This window comes from Limanda limanda, chromosome 8, assembly GCF_963576545.1.
Source record: "Limanda limanda chromosome 8, fLimLim1.1, whole genome shotgun sequence".
NCBI lineage: Eukaryota > Metazoa > Chordata > Actinopteri > Pleuronectiformes > Pleuronectidae > Limanda > Limanda limanda.
Window position 1 is genome coordinate 27095321 of NC_083643.1, and position 23738 is coordinate 27119058.

Genomic DNA, 23738 nt, shown 5'->3' on the forward strand with positions numbered 1-23738 from the left:
TTCTTGTTTCCTAGTGTACTTTGCTGGTTCTCTTGTGTAGGTTTGTTTTCCCCTGTGTGTCTTTGTGAATGAGTGCATGGGAGAGTGTGTGCGTGTATGTGTTTGCAGGCATGGTCCATTCAGCACTCACTGATCCACTTAACTGCTCCTCTCAGCCTACTCACCTGTCATCGCCAAATTATTGTTAGCAACTACTGGTAGATACTTGGCCAAATCTCAGTGACTTTCCGATTCCTCGTGTGCGCTCCTTGCTCTTTTGTATCCTGCCTTCGTCACCTTCTTCTACCACCTGCCTCCACTAGCCTACAAGCATGCTATTGTAAACTCTGGATTCCAACGCTACTACTCAACTTCCTGCTGCTCCATGCTCCAGTCCGCCTCATCCTTCGCCTTTGGAACTAAAAGTAATCAATAATGAGAGTGGAATTGATCCACTGATCGAATCAGAGCAGGCAGGTAACATTACACCCTGCCTCCGAGCAAAGAATGCAGCAGAACTATCACTGGTTCAGAAGCACCACTGAGACTCAACCATAATGATGCGGTTGACTATTCCCGTTGCATTAAGGGATAGGACTCCACAATTATTTATTATCAAAAAGCAAGTACAAATTTTTCTCACAGAGAAAAGTGGATGTGTTACTTAAACTTCTGTTTGAGTACATTTTTGTCTAATTGAGTATTTCCACGGAACCCACACACAAACACATACACACAAACAAGGCAATAGCATTATTTCCAGACAGACAAGAAGAAAGTTTTGGAAGTTATGTCTCACATAATGTAACTCCAAAAAATGCAAAAAATCCACAGTTCTGTAATAATTCTGCATATCACTCACCAACAGTGTTTAATATTTAAAGGTGTATCCATCAGTTTTCCACCACAACAGGATTCGGGAGCTGACAGATATACGGCCCTTAAATATGTATATGCATAGTCGGTTACAACAGGATGTTTTTGAACGGTAAGTTACACCGTCCTCATGTTAGTTCAAATTTTAGCAGGACAGTCGGCCAATGTAAGAGTAAAGTGCAGAATTTCGGTACGGAGTAACGAGTAACGTCGCTGTTCCACACTGTTCACGCATGCTCTACATGCAGCAGTACGGAACAGCTGTATCCTTGGTGTCGCATTCGTGTGTGGAAGGGAGGAGGGGTGGTGGTGGTGGTGGTAGTCGTGGGGAGCAGCGTTTGTGAGTTCAGAGACTGGACTGGTACCCGCTGGGTGGGGCTGAGAGAAGATTGTGATTCCATGATGACATCATACGGCGAGGAAGTACGAAACAAGACATTTCATCACTTAATTCTTCGAATGGACAACCCAGTCTCATCAGGAAACGTTCAGTGGGAACGTTGGTCCACTTGGACAAACGTTTCCATCTCACAATCTGGCCTATCAGATTGTGAGATGGAAACGTTTGGTCCGCCCATTGTTTTGCATTGACGTGTTTTCACGTCACGTGACTCCCGAGTTCCCGTCTCCAGAAAGGAAAACATGGCGGACAGTCCTTGTTTTTTCAGATAAAAACATGATTTTGTAACTTAGTCTGGGCATAAAAATACATTCTTACACCATTTCTAGCGAGAAATGTGGTCTTTGCTTCCACAGTCTTCAGCCAGTTTGAGCTTATGATATATATTTTAATAGTTATCACGAATGTTTTTATCGTTGCTATGGTGGTTGCTATGACGCTGCCATGCACACAACGTCGTAGCGTGCTGTTTAAATCACCGTCCCTGCGTGGTGTCGTTCAGTGATTGTGTATGTTATTCATGTTAAATAATATTAATATTTGAGGCTAGATTACACCTCTAATGCGAAGGATCTTGCGAGTCTGTTCAGAGGCGGACATGAGTGTGACACCGGACCGAGATCGCGAACGGACCGGAACTGACGTGTGGCTGGCGTAAAAAAAGGTTTTGTAAACATTCTGTCCATTTAACTTAGCGCTGTCATAAACACGGACCATTTGGAAGACAACGATGTCATCTTCCTTCTGTCAGGTAAGTAGTTTATTGTTTTTAAAGATCTATTACGATCTAGGTTCACAGTCCGAGTGCTGAGACAGCGGATGCGGAGTCCGTCGTTAAACACAATGGATGCATTTCTTCAGCTAATATGCCATTGTTAGCCACATGCTTCAGCCCACGGTAGCATGTGATTACCTGGGAGGTGAAAACATGGTTTTTGAAACCAGTTCAAGACGCTTAGCTCATCATTAAGGGACGCTACAATATAAATATAAACATGAATTTGATTTATGAATGCTTTAGATTAATAAGGAGTGTATTTCTCGACCATTACTCCTCAATAACAGATCAATTTGGTTTAATGTATAGTATGCAATATGACAATAATGTTTTCATGTTATGGAGTTGCGATTCATTTTATAAAACAATTGCTATGTTCTGTTTTTTAATCAAGGAGGATCCAAGTGAAGCTACAGGAGTTTCATTAACGTCAATAACTTGGACCGAACAGTTTGTTTTGCTTGATGAAGAGGAGGAAGGGCAGCCTGGAGAGAAAGAGAAGCCGGGTTGAGCCCACTACCATCATCCACGTACCACGAGGAAGATGAGGGGGAGAAATTATCCTACCATTAAAGAGGTACTTTTAAGTTACATACCAGAAACACCATTTTATATAATGTGCCAAATATAAATTTGTATTAAATCCCCAAAGTACGCTGGCTGAAATACAAGTTAATATCACACTGAAAGAGTTTTGATCAATCATGCTTCCCTGCTGTGGTTGTTCAACTGGGAAAACAACTTTTTCCAAAGGAAGGCAAGTAAATTTAAGGAATGCATCTGCAAAGTTTTCCTCTGTTATGTATAATGATGACCCCCATCAAACATTATGTTATTAATAATATTTACACCTTTTCATTTATACTGTTTATTTCTGTCTACATGTTTGAATTTGCCTTCATTAGTTTCAGAAAAGAGCGATGATGTATCGGTCAGTGGGGCGGCAGCACGAGACTCCGCAAACTAGTCTCTAAGCAAAGTAGACGAAGGCATTGAGGTTGCGGCCTGCCATCATTATTATTTTGCTTAAGGGACTGAATACGTTTCATGCAGAAATATTAGCATTTCCCTTATATCTACCAAAACAGCTTGTTTCACAGACTGCAGTTTTGTTTTGATCCGATGTGGTGTGCAAATACTAACCGTATATCTGCAATGGGTTGTTGTGCATTAACATTTGTAACTCTAATTTTGTTTCGACAGACTGTGCAAAGAATGTTGAGAACATCACTAACCAGTGCAGTGTCCGTCTACATATTTCTACATATTTTCTCTCATATAAATGTCACTGTAACCTCTTGACAACTGAAACCATAACATGAGGTCAGTGTGGCCTTGACCTTTTGACTTTAAGACAAATACACAGTTAGACAACCCGAAAACATGCAGTAATGCCTCCGGCGACTCGCTATTGCAGAGGCATTAAAATGTTAGTGTAGTAGACTGGATTTTATTGGTGTTACATTGGACATCTTGTATTGGTATACAAAAAATATATTTGGTTTCACATTTTAGATGGCATAAGCAGAGACATCAACTCAGGAAATGGATTTCTGCAGAAAAGAAAGCCTTGTATGTGTGTATATATACATACAAACGCACTTTTAAAACGTTTTGTTTTTTATCATATATTCTCAGGTAGTACTGACGCATTTATGGAGATGGGACATGAGGGCCTTGTCTGCGTGCTCAAGAGAAGATTCCACAGAGTTCAAGCTGAGCAGGCTGCAGCAGGTTTGGAGGAATCCTCCTCTGAAGAGGAAACATGGCGAAGTACTTCTCCACTGATGAAGAAATGTGAGCGCTGTGATTAAATAAAATCTGCTGCCATGCTACTGTTGCTACTGGTGGGCCCTGCTATTAGCTTGGTGTTTGGTAGCTGTTAGCTTTAGCATATTTATTTTTTAGGGACCTGTCTGACGTTTATGTTTTTTAAAAAAAATCAGAGGGAACCATCTTCATAATTTAACACTATGTTTTGTTTGTGTTCTTCAGTTATTCTCAAGAGAAGCTGCCTCAGCTCCACGGTCCCTCCTGCAGCTTCCACTCCTGATGCTAACCGCCTGTTTACATCACACCATCCGGGCAGACCTGGAGTCACAGAACTTTGTCCAGAGCTGCCGTCTGAGAATTGTTGATCATATCATTTCCAGCAGATGCCTTAATGTAATGTTTGTGCACAATAAATGACATTGATCATAACATATTGGTATTTCCTTGCACTTTTACACCATGATATTGGCAGATAAGATGTTGATTACATTAAAGCAGTGAATGCTCTGCTTTAAGCAACATAAACACACAATGATCCAATGGATTTGAAGTAGAATGGGCACGTTACATTCTGTAGAGAGTACCTCAGTAACGGAAGTCAGAAAATTACTTTCTTTATCTGAGGTTCACACAGGTCTTGTTGTCTAAGTGGCAACCATATCATATTGTTTAAGATGTGTAACATCAAGCTTGTGTATCAGTGCTAAATACATCCAGTCATAAGTAAGTTCACCCTCTTGTTAACACTAAAAGTAGGTGACCCAGATGTTTCACAATGCAATCTGATAAGGTCGTATGAGAAACATTCTTAACATTAAAGAAATGAACACAGAGGATAGCAATAGATGTTTCACTTTAAATCAGTAGCTGGTAATCGGCAGACTGACTTATTCAAACACATTAATACTACAATGAATGAGGCAGGTGCTTCCTATCAGAAATCAACTATATCGTCACATTAGGTTTCTCTTGAGCTCATGGAAATGACCTTCACCTTCCACTTACTGTCACCTGAACCATACTGTTGTTTCTGTATCTACAGTCACTTAGGAAAACATATACTAGAGGGCAATGTATAAACAATAATACATCTTATTTATATAGAGCTTTTCAAGAAGTGCAAGTACTTCACTGAGGGACAGCTAATACAAGCAATATATATATCTTAAATCCCTGAGATGGGACAGCCTCTCACTTGGATGTAAACCAATTTTAGAACACATTTGCTTATACTGGAGATCTTTTAAATTAATGTCCCAGAAATGATTTCTGATAGCAAACCCCTGCCTCATTCATTGTAGTATTAATGTGTTTGAATAAGTCAGTCTGCCGATTACCAGCTACTGATTTAAAGTGAAACATCTATTGCTATCCTCTGTGTTCATTTCTTTAATGTTAAGAATGTTTCTCATACGACCTTATCAGATTGCATTGTGAAACATCTGGGTCACCTACTTTTAGTGTTAACAAGAGGGTGAACTTACTTATGACTGGATGTATTTAGCACTGATACACAAGCTTGATGTTACACATCTTAAACAATATGATATGGTTGCCACTTAGACAACAAGACCTGTGTGAACCTCAGATAAAGAAAGTAATTTTCTGACTTCCGTTACTGAGGTACTCTCTACAGAATGTAACGTGCCCATTCTACTTCAAATCCATTGGATCATTGTGTGTTTATGTTGCTTAAAGCAGAGCATTCACTGCTTTAATGTAATCAACATCTTATCTGCCAATATCATGGTGTAAAAGTGCAAGGAAATACCAATATGTTATGATCAATGTCATTTATTGTGCACAAACATTACATTAAGGCATCTGCTGGAAATGATATGATCAACAATTCTCAGACGGCAGCTCTGGACAAAGTTCTGTGACTCCAGGTCTGCCCGGATGGTGTGATGTAAACAGGCGGTTAGCATCAGGAGTGGAAGCTGCAGGAGGGACCGTGGAGCTGAGGCAGCTTCTCTTGAGAATAACTGAAGAACACAAACAAAACATAGTGTTAAATTATGAAGATGGTTCCCTCTGATTTTTTTTAAAAAACATAAACGTCAGACAGGTCCCTAAAAAATAAATATGCTAAAGCTAACAGCTACCAAACACCAAGCTAATAGCAGGGCCCACCAGTAGCAACAGTAGCATGGCAGCAGATTTTATTTAATCACAGCGCTCACATTTCTTCATCAGTGGAGAAGTACTTCGCCATGTTTCCTCTTCAGAGGAGGATTCCTCCAAACCTGCTGCAGCCTGCTCAGCTTGAACTCTGTGGAATCTTCTCTTGAGCACGCAGACAAGGCCCTCATGTCCCATCTCCATAAATGCGTCAGTACTACCTGAGAATATATGATAAAAAACAAAACGTTTTAAAAGTGCGTTTGTATGTATATATACACACATACAAGGCTTTCTTTTCTGCAGAAATCCATTTCCTGAGTTGATGTCTCTGCTTATGCCATCTAAAATGTGAAACCAAATATATTTTTTGTATACCAATACAAGATGTCCAATGTAACACCAATAAAATCCAGTCTACTACACTAACATTTTAATGCCTCTGCAATAGCGAGTCGCCGGAGGCATTACTGCATGTTTTCGGGTTGTCTAACTGTGTATTTGTCTTAAAGTCAAAAGGTCAAGGCCACACTGACCTCATGTTATGGTTTCAGTTGTCAAGAGGTTACAGTGACATTTATATGAGAGAAAATATGTAGAAATATGTAGACGGACACTGCACTGGTTAGTGATGTTCTCAACATTCTTTGCACAGTCTGTCGAAACAAAATTAGAGTTACAAATGTTAATGCACAACAACCCATTGCAGATATACGGTTAGTATTTGCACACCACATCGGATCAAAACAAAACTGCAGTCTGTGAAACAAGCTGTTTTGGTAGATATAAGGGAAATGCTAATATTTCTGCATGAAACGTATTCAGTCCCTTAAGCAAAATAATAATGATGGCAGGCCGCAACCTCAATGCCTTCGTCTACTTTGCTTAGAGACTAGTTTGCGGAGTCTCGTGCTGCCGCCCCACTGACCGATACATCATCGCTCTTTTCTGAAACTAATGAAGGCAAATTCAAACATGTAGACAGAAATAAACAGTATAAATGAAAAGGTGTAAATATTATTAATAACATAATGTTTGATGGGGGTCATCATTATACATAACAGAGGAAAACTTTGCAGATGCATTCCTTAAATTTACTTGCCTTCCTTTGGAAAAAGTTGTTTTCCCAGTTGAACAACCACAGCAGGGAAGCATGATTGATCAAAACTCTTTCAGTGTGATATTAACTTGTATTTCAGCCAGCGTACTTTGGGGATTTAATACAAATTTATATTTGGCACATTATATAAAATGGTGTTTCTGGTATGTAACTTAAAAGTACCTCTTTAATGGTAGGATAATTTCTCCCCCTCATCTTCCTCGTGGTACGTGGATGATGGTAGTGGGCTCAACCCGGCTTCTCTTTCTCTCCAGGCTGCCCTTCCTCCTCTTCATCAAGCAAAACAAACTGTTCGGTCCAAGTTATTGACGTTAATGAAACTCCTGTAGCTTCACTTGGATCCTCCTTGATTAAAAAACAGAACATAGCAATTGTTTTATAAAATGAATCGCAACTCCATAACATGAAAACATTATTGTCATATTGCATACTATACATTAAACCAAATTGATCTGTTATTGAGGAGTAATGGTCGAGAAATACACTCCTTATTAATCTAAAGCATTCATAAATCAAATTCATGTTTATATTTATATTGTAGCGTCCCTTAATGATGAGCTAAGCGTCTTGAACTGGTTTCAAAAACCATGTTTTCACCTCCCAGGTAATCACATGCTACCGTGGGCTGAAGCATGTGGCTAACAATGGCATATTAGCTGAAGAAATGCATCCATTGTGTTTAACGACGGACTCCGCATCCGCTGTCTCAGCACTCGGACTGTGAACCTAGATCGTAATAGATCTTTAAAAACAATAAACTACTTACCTGACAGAAGGAAGATGACATCGTTGTCTTCCAAATGGTCCGTGTTTATGACAGCGCTAAGTTAAATGGACAGAATGTTTACAAAACCTTTTTTTACGCCAGCCACACGTCAGTTCCGGTCCGTTCGCGATCTCGGTCCGGTGTCACACTCATGTCCGCCTCTGAACAGACTCGCAAGATCCTTCGCATTAGAGGTGTAATCTAGCCTCAAATATTAATATTATTTAACATTAATAACATACACAATCACTGAACGACACCACGCAGGGACGGTGATTTAAACAGCACGCTACGACGTTGTGTGCATGGCAGCGTCATAGCAACCACCATAGCAACGATAAAAACATTCGTGATAACTATTAAAATATATATCATAAGCTCAAACTGGCTGAAGACTGTGGAAGCAAAGACCACATTTCTCGCTAGAAATGGTGTCAGAATGTATTTTTATGCCCAGACTAAGTTACAAAATCATGTTTTTATCTGAAAAAACAAGGACTGTCCGCCATGTTTTCCTTTCCGGAGACGGGAACTCGGGAGTCACGTGACGTGAAAACACGTCAATGCAAAACAATGGGCGGACCAAACGTTTCCATCTCACAATCTGATAGGCCAGATTGTGAGATGGAAACGTTTGTCCAAGTGGACCAACGTTCCCACTGAACGTTTCCTGATGAGACTGCGTTGGAATGGACTGAGTGAAAAAGTCTGCGGAGTGACTGTGTTCATACTCTGGAGGTTGCCTACTGACCCCCTTCAAGTAATTTCAGATACTAAAAGCCCAGAAAATGTAGTTAGAAAATATGGGCCCTTTAAGATGGGAGGATCAGGTCCTCTGAGCAGTGTTTCTTTTTCAGGGCAGACTGGATGCTACAGGGACTCACTATCAGAAGGGCAAGTGTTTTGGTGTGTACAGTAGTGAAGTTTGACGCTGAACTCACAAAGCTATGTTAGATTGTTAATTGAGATTGAAGCACTATCAAAAACTTGTATATAACCCCTTTGCACTTTAGAGTTAGGGTTGGTAATCCTGGAAAAGCTAGCAAGAGCAGGCTACACTTAAAATTGTGATTACATGATGACATCATACGGCGAGGAAGTACAAACAAGACGTTTCATCTCTTAATTCTTCGAATGGACTGAGTGAAAAAGTCTGCGGAGTGACTGTGTTCATACTCTGAGGGTTCCTACTGACCCCCTTCAAGTAATTTCAGGACGTACCTATTAGGATTTTAGCACCCAACAGTTTATTTGTTACGTGGTGTTTTGGGGCTTTTTCAAACACATGGGGAGGTGATCTTAGTGTAGCCTGCTACAGTAGAGCTAGTACAGTTTAGAACAAATATAAGATAACTACAACTTCTTGGAATTTAATATCTACATAGGTATAATGACACGCTTCCAGCCTCGCTATGATCCATTAGTTATAAATGAGACACCAATAATAAAACAATGCATCTGAACTCTTTTAACCAGAGAACATGACACTGTGAAATTCAGCCAGCAAAATTAACATCAGCTCTTCTCATGTTTCTCTCTTTTAATGGTGAATCAGATTGTTGTAATCTACAGATTCTGGATCATGCTGGCTGATCATGATAGTAATGGCGGATCCTGTATCGGGTTTTCATCTGATAATGGTGGTGGGCCATGATCAAGGTGGCAGCTGATGGTGGCATCTGATAGTGGACTATGATTACAACAGGACTGCTTGATAAACAATATGTCTACTCAGATACGACCATGACTGCAATAATCCTCCAAACTGTTTCTTCTAATCAAAGATGTAATTACTCTTACTTAATACTTATTTTAATGTTCTCCAACATGTTGTGTCTTTTGCACTCCAGTCTGTCCTGGGAGAGGGACACCTCACATGTGGCTCTCTCAGAGGTTTCTAAGTATTGTGTGTGTGTGTTTCTGTTTGTGTGTGATAATGTGCGCCTGTGGATCAGTTTTTCAGATTATTTAATGATAAATTCTTGTTAACTGATCAATCTCTCTCTTTGTGATTGCCAAAGTGTCCTCTGCCTGCTGTCCAACCACAAGAGTGTCCTGTCCAAATACAGCGGTGTCTGTTGTCCAACCTGTCTGTGATTGCAGGTAAATGGGGCCATAATAAAGTTGTTATTTTTTTTTTCCATTGAAGCATCTAACATAGGTGCTCACAGTTTAGCTGTATTAAGGTACATTTCATTTCATTTAGCTGATGTTTTTATCCAAAGTGACTTACAATAAGTGCATTCAACCCATAGGGTACAAACCCAGATCAACTAGATCAACCAGCCTATGGTAACCAGTGAAGGGAGCGAGGGAGTGGAGTATTATGTGATCACAAAAACTCTTTCACACTTCATTATTCTCACAGTTTATCCCCAGATGTTATCCATGATGTTTTCAAGGGCATAGTGCCAGTAGAGCTTGCATGGTGCTTGGCATTGCTTATATCCCAAAAATATCTCAGTCTTGAAACCATAAACCAGTATATTCTGCATTTCCCTTACAAGTGGGGAGACAAGACAAACAGGCCACATGTGATCCCACACAACAAAGAAAACGATTGGTGGGAATGCTCATGAAAACTGGGCTCTTATACGGCTCCCATTCATAATTCGGCATCTGGTGCCTGAGGGTGAAATGGCGTGGCAAATACTATTGAACTTGAAAGACATTGCAGAGCTTGTCGTTGATCCAGGACACACAGATGATTCCATTGCCTATCTTGAGGGCAAAATTTCTGAGCACAGACAGAAATACCAAGAACTCTTCCCTGCCGTGCAGCTCTACCAAATCCTCATTATTTGGAGCACTATCCCCAGCTAATCTGGATGTTTGGTCCTCTCGTGGGACACTGGACCATTCGATTTGAGGCAAAGCATTGTTTTTTTTTGCAGTTTGCACGACACACCAATCGCCTTAAAAATGTGCTCCTTTGCCAGCTGATAGGCACATGATTTAATATCATTTGTGATCCTCTAATCTCGAGAAAACTGCCCTAGAGGTATCACATGTCTCAACAGTTCCTGAGGATGTTTTGAAATAAGAAGTAGGTCACGACAACTGAGCAGAAATTATCTGGATCAACTGAAGTCCACCTTACTAAGTGTGTGTCAAACAAAGGTGTAAATCTCAGAAATGGGATGATAGTCGCTCATTGGTCTTCAAGTGGCTTGCCTGATTTCGGATAGATGATTCAGATTTTGTGTTGCGCAGATGAAACTGGGTTTCATGGCAAGGTTATTTATGGTGTTACAGGGAACCTTTCAGAGCCTTTGAGCAGAGTGCATGTACAGCCAGAGAACTGGCGGATGACTACCCTTTGACAGACAAATTAGTTGAAACCTGTTTAATGGTGACATTAAAAATACATATTAACATATAAGGTATGCTCATCTTTAGATTAAATATCAAATGTTCAAATAGTTTTAACATAGTTTTTTTGAAGTTCTGATCAATTCCTGTTGAAACATTTTAGCCTAATCTTCTCTTTTTTCACTTCGGTGAAATGATTGCTCTAGTGAAGCGCTGAATCATTGTAAGAGAAAACAATTCCCAGAAACCTCATCCTCACCTAGGAAAAGTGTGGCAGTGTTTTATTTAAAATTTTCTAAATTTTCAAGTCTTGACACAGAGCAGACTGTAGAATTTATTGAATCTCTGTTTCTGATAATGTAACTTTTCACTGTTAACATTCTAAATATGTTGTACAGATGTTTAAGTGGAATGTGAAATGTTGCAAGGGGAATTTGAGTCCAATGCTGGCCTCACACAACGGGATTATTGGGCGAATTTATGCCCGACTGGCCCCTCCCAACAATCTTCAGAGAATTATCGTCCGTCCTGATTTTATTTCATAATGTGAGTGGGGAACAGATCAATCTTAAACCTTGATCTGCTCATAGATGGGTCAGGGCTACTCACTTTCCAAAACGTTCCAACTCTGACTACTCCCTCAGACACAATAAGTCTGTGTAATGGCCATGTGTAACAGTAACAAACATTTAATGTTTGTTACTGTTAACATTGTTCGTACTTCACAGCTATTGTTTGAATTAATTGAATTACCTTAATGGAAAGTATTCCATGTGACTTAATGGCGTTCTTACAGCACAAAGCAGTTAGGCTAACTCAATTTTTTTGAGAATAGATTAAATCAAAGATACATTTAATTTGAAATCAGTTGGATCAGCCATATTAAATTAAGTTGGACCTAAATCAACTAAAAAAAATCAACTGCTAGAAATTACACTAACCCAACTACGTTAAACCAACAGCATTGCTTAATACTGAAAGAAACCCATTTAATCATGTGGAAATACTTTAAAAAGAGATGTTTTTTTTGTGAAAATGATTGGTCGTGTTTATTACATTCCTGCAAGGGCCATAGACACTCTTTTTTTCAGACTATTTTACTTATTCATGGCTGGCAGGGTTTCAACAAATGAAAGGTAAAGATAAAAAAGTCTTTCAGACACAAATGACCACCCTTCTGTGAAAGATGTGCCATTGCGAGGAGGTTGAAATGTGGCCTGGACCAATCACAAATGCACATATGTAATCCCAGCTAAGCGTGTAATAGCAAATACCTAAAACCTATATAAAGGGATTGAGGTTAAACTACATGCCCTCTGCATTTAAATGGATCTGCACTGAAAGGTTCATGACCTCAGGAAGTTAGTCCCGGCAGTCGACACACCGCCACCCCACCTCCAACAACAAAGGCCACAGTAGCTTTAACGTTAATCAGCTCAGTGATATCCTACTGCTGGGCCAGTAAAATGGTAATCAGTACATTTGTGACCAACGTTACATGCTCGTGTGTAAAAGGATCCAGGGCTTTGATTGCCTAAAAGTAGGTTTGATTTGAAGACAATTCTCTGGGGAAACTACAGCAATTCAGAGCTGGATTTCACTTATAATAATGTGTAGGGAATTGTCTGCCTCCACCCTCATCTCACTCAATTATCATTTTACATCATTAGTGAACAATTAATTAATGAGGCATACATTACAACAACAAAAACGTGTTATTTTTGCTTTTATGAATTTGGCTGACCGACAAATGAGACATGGTGTCAACTTCTCCAATGTGCTTCTTGCTGAACACCTTCATGCAGCTGAAAACAGCTGTTTAACCCCTTTTTCAACAAGCAGCACACTATGAGCAACTTAGGTTTTCCCAGATTCAACAGTTTCCAGAATCACTGTCTTGATAAGTTTATGTGACTCAGAAAGTTGAACTGATTCCCATTTGATATCACTATTCATTCATGTTATTTCAACACCTGCTGTGCCATTGACAGATTCTTGCTTACACAAGTGGTGGTAAGTCTAATGGCCGGCACGTGCCTCTGCAACTGCGGCTGCATTTTTTCACGCAGCTGTTTCGACGGACTCGTTATAATTGATGGTTCTCCAAGGGTTGCACATGTTGCAAAGCAATTCACGACCAGAACAAGCATGCAAGATGCCCTGAAAACGCAGAAGCATGCGCTGGCCTTTAGCCTTCAGTATCTCATATGGCTGCATGGGGCGATGGCCTGTTTCCAGATGACCATACGGAGCACTGAAATTACAGACAGGGATTAAGTTTACATGGACAACTATATTCAAATATTAACCTGAATAAGATACACAGCTTAATATTCAATAGTCTAATCAAGGAACGTTATTGCATTATAATGTCCAATTTACGTTTTTACAGCATTGTGCTAGGAGTTGTAGCTTTAGCAGAATTAAAAGGGAACACCCAAAATGTTTAAGCAGTAGCATCGCACATTAAATATATTAGGATGGGCTTTTAAAATTGTAGGAATAAAATCAGACATAATACAAATAATGTCTTATTCTAAATTAGGTAAATAGTTGTAATATTGGTGTCCAATGTAATCATTGAATGAACGGGTTTAAATATCCACTGCTCAAATTCATTTTATGGCAGAGTGTTCGAATGGAAGTGATATGTTTAATTATTGCAGTGCAACAGGTAATGCAACAGTACTATCTTTGTCCTTGCTACCAAATTCTGCCTGTTGCTGGAGTAAAATAAACCTTTAAATATCTTCTCTTTTGATCATTCAAATATGATCTAATGTTAAAAAAAAAAAAAAATGACATATTGATTACTCAGCATAACTTAGTTGTAGTAATGCAATCAATTTTGCAGAGATTGAAAAGAACAACAGACCAACATTGGCAGTAAGTTTGGGAAGTTTAAAAGCTGTATTCAGGCAGGAATCCACAGATTCTGCAATGTCACTGGAGTGAGTCACTATTAGGTAAAGATGTATAATTTTGTATCTATATAATATTTTTATTTTACTTATGTGCCTTATCCTTGACATTTGATATTTACTGTTAATAAAAGGAATCAAATTTCTTCTGCCAGTAAGAAAGAATATGTCCTGACAGAGAGACTTTCAGAACAGGAAAGCCAGGCAGCACAAAATTTGAGTTTGGGGGAGATTTACTGCCAGTGTCATGAAAAGTTATATACATTGTCTTATGCTGGTCCATTTTTCCATCCGCGTGGGGGGTAGGGTGGGGTGCAGCGGCTCTGCTTGTCTATCTGTGGAAGTCACCGCAAGTCTCTGATCTGAAGGGGCGGGATTGTGGTGATGAGATGCAGCTGGGGGCTCTGCTCAGTCTCCACCTCATCTGCAGCCAATCATAAACACACACACACACACACACAGGGGGAGAGAGAGGGAGTTAGTCTATCAGGGATGTGTGGTCATGTTGTTGTTACGGACCTATAAGAAATGGCTCGTGAGGCCCGGAACACATCAAATAAACGAATCAGAAACAACTGTTGCCACTAAATAATAACAAATGTTTATTGGTTGAAACAAACAAATATTTAGAAAGGCAACAAACCAAAAGGGTTGGAGGTTCCCGGCCAAAACAAACAAAAGAAAGGGGAACACTGAGCCAGCCATCGGCCGTCGAAGTCAGTGTTCACCCCCGAACTAAGTCTGCCTAAGTAACCCACTACCTAAATGAAAGAAAAAGGTTATCCGAAAACAGGACTACCGGGAACCCCCCCCCCCGAACCAACTACCAACATAACAAAAGCTCAAAAGGACTTCTGGCATGGGGGAAACAGGGGCCTCGATCTCCTCACCCGTTCACCTGCATGGAAGAATAGAGAGGGAGAAAGAAATTCACAGCCTCCTTAAGTCAGCTCCAGCTGACGAGGTGATGAGTCTCACCTGAGGACTGGCTGCGTGGAGAGAGAGAGAAAGGTGGAGAGAGGCACAAACACACACATTCTCACACAGAGCCCCACCTCCTGGCCACACGTAACAGTTGTGACGGTAAACACAGGTGACTTCTTCATGGTTCATGTTTGGGTGTGTGGGCGTGTAGGCCGCCTGAGGTTTTGGAGAATATTGCCACAGTCACCGTGTGTAGTACACAGGCTCGGTGTTTTGACGCCCGTTATGTCATCAAAGATTTAGTGCCGAAGCATCTGTCACTTTTTCAAACATCCAGCAAAAAAACAATGGTTTCCTGACGGATAGTTCACCGAAAATGAAAATTCACTCATTATCTACTTACCACTATGCAGATGGAGGGGTGGGTGAAGTGATTGAGTCCACAAAACACTTTTGGAGTTTCAGGAGTAAACAGCGTTGCACCAATACAAGTGAAGTAACTGGTGATCAAATATCCCACCATTCACATTCGACTTGAAATCTGCGCTTATCTGGGTAATTTCAGGGTAAATTCAAAGTTTCTGGTCCTACGATGCTTGTTCACTTCTTATCGGGGTAAATCACCCAGGTAAAGGATCTTCAGAGACCCACAAAATCCTTTGACCTACTCTGATGAGTGTCTTTATAAAAGATATAGATTCTCATCAGAGGGAATGATAAACTTTTGTTGGAGTTGAACAGAACCAAAGACTGTCTGCATCGCTCTACGCTTCTCTACTGACAATACCGATAATGATGTACTAGGTATTGGCAGAATAACAAGACATAGTTTAATACTTTTATCCTTCTCATTGAGTAGGTTTATCCTGTGGAATTAAATAGTTATTTGGAATTGGGGATAGATAGCTTACAGATTGACCTTGAGACAGACCTCATCGCTCTCTCTCTCTTACCAAAGTGACACTACAATGTTGCACAGTGCGTACTCTCCTTAAAGGGAAGGATAAGGAAATATAAAACAATGTCTGGTTTGTTAAATCGATCTTCGCCGCTAACACAACCAGTACATCTTAGTTTCTGTCTGTTTCCAGATGCGGCATAATGTGTTTGTACTCCTCGTATTTTCTAATATGACAGTGTGATCCTCGTTGTGAAATATGCGGCTCTGCTGTCGGTTCCCTGATCCAAGTTGGTGACTGGTCATAAACAGTAGACACCACCCCTTTCATGTGCACACGCTCAGATCTTGATAAGGATAACCTGGGTTGACTTATTGAGTTGATAACCAGATTTGTGAGAGTGTGAAGCTAGACTGATTGTTAGGGCAATTTCAGCTGGATCTCAGAAATATATTGACTTCCACAACTGCACGCTGACACCATCAGTACAGCACTATATACAAGGTATTGGGCTTTGAATAATTCAGGATGAACTTTATTGTCACTTATTTTATTAAAAAATGTTGGAGAAAATATTCCTTCATACATGGTATATATAACTTTTTTTTAATGAGAGGCAAATATGTGTTGACCATGTATATATCCACATTTTGCACATGTTTTGAACAAAGCCTAATTTTCATCCTGCTATTGAAAGAAATCTCAGTTGATTGTTACAGTGTTTTGTTGTTTTACAGCACTGTGTAACCAACCCCAACCTCTACAAATTACATTCATATGCAGTGTTTATGGAGGAATGCAATGCAGCTTGGGTTATGTTTGCTGCTAACACTTTGTTCTAGTGCATTCAAAGCTCATATGAAGGTCATTTTCAATGTCTCACACCTCAAGACTTAACAATCTTTCCCTAACTTCATCCAGGTGTTTCAGTAATGTAACTGCACTTCATTAACTATGACAACAATGTTTTAAAGCTTAAGGCTTTAAGCTGCAAGTGCAGGTGCAGCTTCATTAAAACCAGGAATGACAGGTCAGTATACAAGCTCTGATATTACATGTGATATCCCATACATTTTAATAATATCTATGATGAAATATTTTCATCTAGGTCACTTTTCCCATGACTAAGATGATACCATGATGTGACTGCACCAATGCTATTAATGAATAACTGAATCATGTGCAATATTGAGGAATAAGGATGACAATGCAGTTTGAAAAATAAAAACCGAACTAGCCTAATTTAGCGTTGAATAAAAAATCAAACAAACAAAAAGGACATAATCTAACAGTGCGCTGCACATCTTTCTTCCTGCATACTCAAATCATCAATCAATTGCAACACTTATATCAGTTCAAGATAAGACCCAGTTTATGTGGTCATGAGAACGGATATTATACATTGAAGGAAAAGAACACATATGCAGTGATTTTTTTGTTGACTGAAACTATGGACATTTCCGTCTCATCTTATTCAAAGGAAGGCCCACTTTCTAGTCTAGTTTAGTCAGACCAAGAATGAACATTTTAATCAAACTCTCTGGACCTTTGCCTTGTTCCTGGACTTCGGTTGGCGAGCGGGGGTAGCGTGGTTTAGTGTGCACATCAGCTTGCTTATCTCATCCACTGCGGGTATTCCTAGGCCTCCGATGAAAGGCAGGGAATCGCTCCGTCGGGAGAGACGAGCACAGTAGCGCGCCAGCGGGCTGAACTACTTAACTCTGCAAATGCTGAGGATATTCCCCCTCCGGGCCACGAAGACCTGACATGGTGCCACGTGTCTAATCTCCGTCGAACCTGCTGTTCTGGTGCACCTGTAATTTGGGACTCCTCTTCAGGAATTCTGGTTTTATTATTGTATTTAATATTACCAACAAAGACCAAGAATAATAGACAATATACTCCACATCGCACCTTCACGGTGTGTGGAGAGCAACACGTCCAGGGGGACGCCTGCATCTTATACTCATCTTTTAAACCAAGTATACTGTGTTTTAGATAGTTTTGTATGTGTTATTTTGTTGTGTTGTTTTGTTTGTTTACATCGTTTTAAACCTTGACTTGTTTTAATCATCTTTTTGTCATCGTGGGCAGGTGCTGTCGCCCGGAGGCGGCGACCCAATTCCTGGTGGAGGGAGTTTCACGACCCGTTTTGTTTGGTGTGCTGTGTCACGGGTGGTTTGTTTTCCTAATCCCTTTCCCCCTTTTGTTTGGTCCTCGTCGCCGCGGTGAGTCACAGCCCTGTCCAAATACTATATATTTTAACTCAAGTGTTTGGTTTATTTTGTGTGTTTATTGTGTTTTGATTATATGCCTTGTTTGTTTATTAAAGTAGTTTCATATTGATTTAAACACGTCTCTTGCCCCAGTGATTTAAACGAACCTGTGCTGTTGCACGCACACCACACTTAATAATATTCCTGAGGTGAGACTCCTCAGGTGGCGTTGTAGGCAACATAATTACCCATAGCCGCCACCTCGCTACATTCTGGCACACATATGCAGTGATTTTGTTGTTGACTGAAACTATGGACATTTCCGTCTCATCTTATTCAAAGGAAGGCCCACTTTTTAGTCTAGTTTAGTCAGACCAAGAATGAACATTTTAATCAAACTTCAGCAAAGTTATTTCAAATTAGATTTAATCTAAATGATTGAATCCCAATTTGTGTCTGGTAATATGCAACAGCATCAGCAAATCTAATGCATTCTAATCATAACAATAAGAGTCAGTCATAAAGTAACCAGGAAACGGCCAAAAAAAATGTGTATGTGCTCTGCTCTCTGCAGAGATGAGTCTTCAAGTGATTCTTTAAGCTGGAGAAGGGTACCACTGGCATTGTGTTTCTTGTTGAAAGCACCATAACAGATAATAACACAAAAAAAAGGACTGGACTGTGATTGTGCTGTGTGTTAGGATAGCAGCACCACATGACATGAGGAGAACCTAAACCCATATGAGTACCTCCAAGTGGATGGGGGCAGATGAAGATCCTTTAGGCAAGCAGTGACTTGAATTTGATGAGGAGCCAGTTGGGGTTGATGAGCAGGAGAGTGACCTGTGCCCTTTTAGGCTGATCCAAACCCGATGTACTGTTGCCCTCTGGACTATTTATACTGGTTTCACTCTTTATAAAGGAGGGCCAAAAAAGAATTCCAGCACTCTAGAGATAACTAAAACCTGTGCTGAGAACTGGGTGGAATACTGAGTTATTAGCACAGTTCGAAGCAGCACAACCAGAAGGCATGTAACATAGCCAAAGAAAGATCACAATCAATTTCTTGAGACGTTACCACAGTCAGTGAGACAGTGAGGTCAGCTGGGAAAGAAAAAAAAGGAACAGTCCAGTGTCATGTACATAGCCATGTTGGACTGCAGGAGACATTGTATACTGCGAAAAGAAGGGCTTCCAGTTCTGGGGTCTCATTTATTACCATTTCGTACGCAAAAAACGGGGCCTGAAACGTGCGTACTCCACTTCTAACGCCAACGTTGGGATTTATAAAAGCAAACTTGACGGGATAATTTGCATATTTCCACGCAAACTCTGACCCATGCGTACAAACGTTTTGGGGACGGGAAAGTGGCGATGCAGACGCGAGGTGGCGAACTGAAGCAGATTATTGATCCAATTCATCATTTACATTAAAAACCAACAGCATAGTTTGACTCGCGCGACATATCTGCTCCACACAAGGCTTTTAATCAAAAAAGATATGAAACAACTTACGGCGAATAACGTTCAGATTCGATTTAACCGTGGAGTTACAGAGCCGAGTCATTAATAGGTTTTATTAATAATATCTTCTAACACTGTGCGTGTATCATCAGATCACTGCAGTGAACGGGACTGAGCCATCAGGCACACAGAGCACAGAGCGCACAGGAGATCACTTACAAGAAATGAGGAAACTTTCCAAATAATGTCCCAGAGGAGGTGAGGATCCACTGATGTGAGGGAATCGGTCCGATGCTTTAAATAAATAAATACTGCCGTGACACCGGTGCGGGGTTCGGCTTGATGTGTGCATGTGACTGGAAGGACGAGGAGGAAGTGAGGGTTCAGCGAGATATGTGAGATATGTGATCTCACATATTGTGTTATCCACAACATCGGCAGAGTATCAGTGTATTTGCTTTATTAGTGACATCACTGCTGTCCCATAAAAGCGTTCCTCACCTCCACCTCACTAACAAACACCCCGATATCTGTGACAGAAAGTTTCACTTACTCTTCACATCGCTTGATGCGGTGACTCCGTCAGCACTCACAGTGGAAACCCATTGGTCAGCAGCATCATTTAATATTCACGCCGTGCTTTGCATTGACCATTTGTGGTTGAAAGTGGGCGTGTGGAGGGCAGATTTGGAGGCAGATCCACGAACGAACGTTTCCAGGTGGACTGTGATTTATAAAGCGAACATTGCGTTCAGGTGTGCGTGCGAATGGTTTTATAAATCGGAATTATCTTTGGCGTACGCCATTTCCGGCTTTTGTACGTACGTACACTTTTAGTATGAATCCTACGCACTCTTTTATAAATGAGACCCCTGAACCGAGAGGCAGTCCTGCAGGGAAGAGATGGGATAAGGATGTTTGTCGTTGCCACAGCTGATATACTGATATACTCCTTCCTGTCATTAAATTCCCATTCAGAGCCTTGGATGAGAGCATGGAAATCAAGCCCTCATTGACTCACTTCATATCTTTTCCTGTTCTCATCTAAGTAAATGAAAACTTGTCAGGTCGACCTTACCAGTGAATGCTGTTTTCATCCAATAAGTAAGTAACCATTAGTCAACAGATGATTCAGGTTTGATTGCTCTCTCATTCTGTGCATGATTCATTTGATTCAAGTTCTTTATAGTGACTTTTTATTTAACTCAAACTGGTCATATGAGGAAAATGCAGTTGCATCTACTCTGCATACCAACACAAACACAATGTTTATCACATCTAAGATGATAAATTAATGCTTTGATGCATGACTCAAATATTATCTCTTCCAATATTACTGAACCAAAGGGAACATTCAAGATAGGTGGACTTCAGTATGATATATGGGTTGATACAGCAAAGCACCTGATTCGGTCAAAGTGTATGAACACATTATTGTCATCCTTGGATGTCAAATCAACATTGGCAATTAAAAAGTACAAGTGCCAAAAGTCCAATAGGCCAGACCTTGGGACCTTGTTGCTAGGGTTGTGGGTACAGATATTCTCTTTTGGCTTAACTGACAGCATATCTATAACTTTTAGGACCACATACTGTTGTTTGGTGATAGTTAAAATGATTAAAGGAGTTAAAAGCCAACAGTAAAAGAAGTATAGAAGCCCAGAGGGGCGAGTGTTGTGACGCTGTCAGTTTAATAACAAACCTTACACAATGGCATACATTCTCATTCTCACTCATAAATGGGGGAAAGTGTGTGAACCTGATGATCTTTATGTTAACTTTTAATACAACTACAGCCTGTATGAGGTTTCTGGTATAACAACTGTATTTATTTCTATAAAAATAGTCCTGTGTACTCAAATGAATACCAGTACTATACTGTAGCATAGTAGTCTTCTGTTCCTGCAAATATTTCACAATAAAAACTATTTTTTAAACAAATGAATGAATTCAGTTGACAGAAACACTGGAGTAGTTTGTTTTACTTGAAACGGCTACAAGAAGTGTTGCAAACATTTATGTTCATGAGCTATTCAACAGATAAACATTTAAACTGGTTGAGCAGCGGCTGAACTGCAGCCGGTGTGCCAGCTCAAATCTGTCATCATAGGCGCAGAAATGAAAAACAAGCTGTTCCTCAGCCAGTGTGGCACTGGCGTTACTCATCAAGAAAATGTTTGCTTGGCATTAATTATGGTGTTGATACAATGGTTTGAATTATATAATCTAAAGGAGGATTTTACCAAGTTTAATTTGGTGATTTACATTCATAATTTTCAAACCCACATGCTAAAGCAATTGGATTAGTAATGGCTGCTGGGTTTTGGAAAAGTTGCAACAGGTCTTGCTGTTAGGGTTAGATGTTAAGTGTGTGCATTCTGGTTCCACAAGGCCTGCACCCTAGGGGCAGCCATCTACACTTTCCACAACTGTCACAGGGATTGAATGTCACACATGCCCACCTAGGAAAACAGTCCACACACATACACCAATATAGCAAATGCTTGTGGTTTAGAAGAAATACAGGTTTTCTTTTCTGACTGTTAAAATTGTTGAATTAATTCTTCTTGCATATATTTGATAGTGTGGATCATGTTTATAACCCATGAACTTGAAAAGTGAGAAGTTGTTATTGAATTTCAACATTTGCGAGACAGAGCCCTAAAAAATATCTTGAGTCTCTGATCCTCAAAAAAAAAGGTTTTCTTCCATCCTTGGTTTTATCTGTAATGTCCATCGTATCCTGCTGGGATTTTATCTCTGCTTTTAAGATAACTAGTTCCAGGATAAAGCTCACACTGTACCACTTTGGGTTTGGTCCTTTTTTGTTTGTTTGTTACTGGGCCTCTTTACAAAATCACTGGCACTGATTTGATTACTGAGTTAATAACTGAGTTAATGGCCACAGACATGGCAGTCATCAAACAAACTGTCGTCACTGGTATTGTTAGCATTTTAAAATAAACAGATAGCATTGCACACTGTGGTAACCCCACTCCTGTGATCCATGTTGGATCAAAAACTCTGAACTGATGCCAACGTGTGGGGACTCAAGTAAAGATGAGAAACCTATTTATTGCCAATATATTACAAAATAGTAACAGTTAACAGTTCTGTGTATGAAAACAAAAATACCTCTGTTGTTCTGTTTTAAAATGATTTGGGTGCAACCTTTCTGGCTGAATCTCAAAACACCATTTTTATGTTGCGTGTTCGGGTCTGTGTTGTAGACCCGAATAATACAACTATTTGTGTCTAGCAACAAAGTTGCAAAGGGGTTTACAAAATACATAAAAATGAAAAACAGAACAAAACAAGAAGAAAAAAATAAAATATATATATATATATTCAAGGGCTTTTCTCTGAAATACTTAATTTAGCATCTTATTTGTTTTAACTCATTTGTGCTTGGGGGGGCTTGCTGGTTTGCGTGTGTATGTTTGGGGGTCTGGGGGGCGCCAAATCTGAATTCTCGCCTCGGGCTCCAACATTGTCAGGGCCAAGCCCTGGTGGACTGTATGAAATGTTGGCAGGAGTAGCTGTCTGTCACTAACTGACGTGCCGTTGCGCACCCTTCCCGTGATCTTCACAAGCCAAAGAGACATAAGCACTGAAGCAGAGACGATACTCACAAGTTAGAGGGAAAGTCATGAAAAAATCACCTTTTGCATTTCATGTGTTTTGGGGGCATAGGTGTGAAGAGAGGAACAATTAGAGGGGGTAGGATGTTTGTGTTAAGTGTAGCCTGCTCTGGCTAGCTTTCCCACGATTAGGAACCCTAGCTTTAACAGGCTTTCCAACACAAAATGTTTTTAGCGATGATTTGAAAACAGATAAAGTGCTGGCAAGTCTTATTTCCTCCGGCAAGGTATTCCAGAGCCTTTGGGGCCTTAATTTACCAGTCTTGACCCAACTAGTTCCAAGTGTCGTCAAGAAGATCTTAGATTACGGCTTGGAGTAAAGGGAAGTAGTAGCTCTGTAATATAACTGGGGGAGACCTTACTGAGCTTTAAAAGTTGCTATAGTAATGTTAAAATCATTCTAAAATTAACTTGCACACAAATAATGGATATTCTCCGTTAAATATACCTGCATTAATAGTTACATTTTAATTGGAAATTGTCAGTTTTCTTATATTATCTTACTAAATATGAAGTTGTTATCGGTATAATTTCTCAATAAATACATT

The 23738-nt window shown here is 40.0% G+C and overlaps 2 long non-coding RNA genes across 2 annotated transcripts; one reads left to right on the forward strand and one right to left on the reverse strand.

The window, feature by feature from the left end:
* Positions 1 to 1655: 1655 nt before the first annotated feature.
* On the forward strand, positions 1656 to 4208 carry LOC133009454 (uncharacterized). Its single transcript, XR_009680540.1, has 4 exons — positions 1656 to 2006; positions 2428 to 2610; positions 3672 to 3830; positions 4029 to 4208. It is a non-coding gene; the product is annotated as an uncharacterized LOC133009454 (long non-coding RNA).
* Positions 4209 to 5611: 1403 nt separating this feature from the next.
* LOC133009462 (uncharacterized) lies at positions 5612 to 8035 on the reverse strand. The gene is made up of 4 exons (XR_009680542.1): positions 7814 to 8035; positions 7210 to 7392; positions 5990 to 6148; positions 5612 to 5791 (listed from the first exon to the last, which is right to left on the reverse strand). It is a non-coding gene; the product is annotated as an uncharacterized LOC133009462 (long non-coding RNA).
* Between the last annotated feature and the right edge of the window lie 15703 nt (positions 8036 to 23738).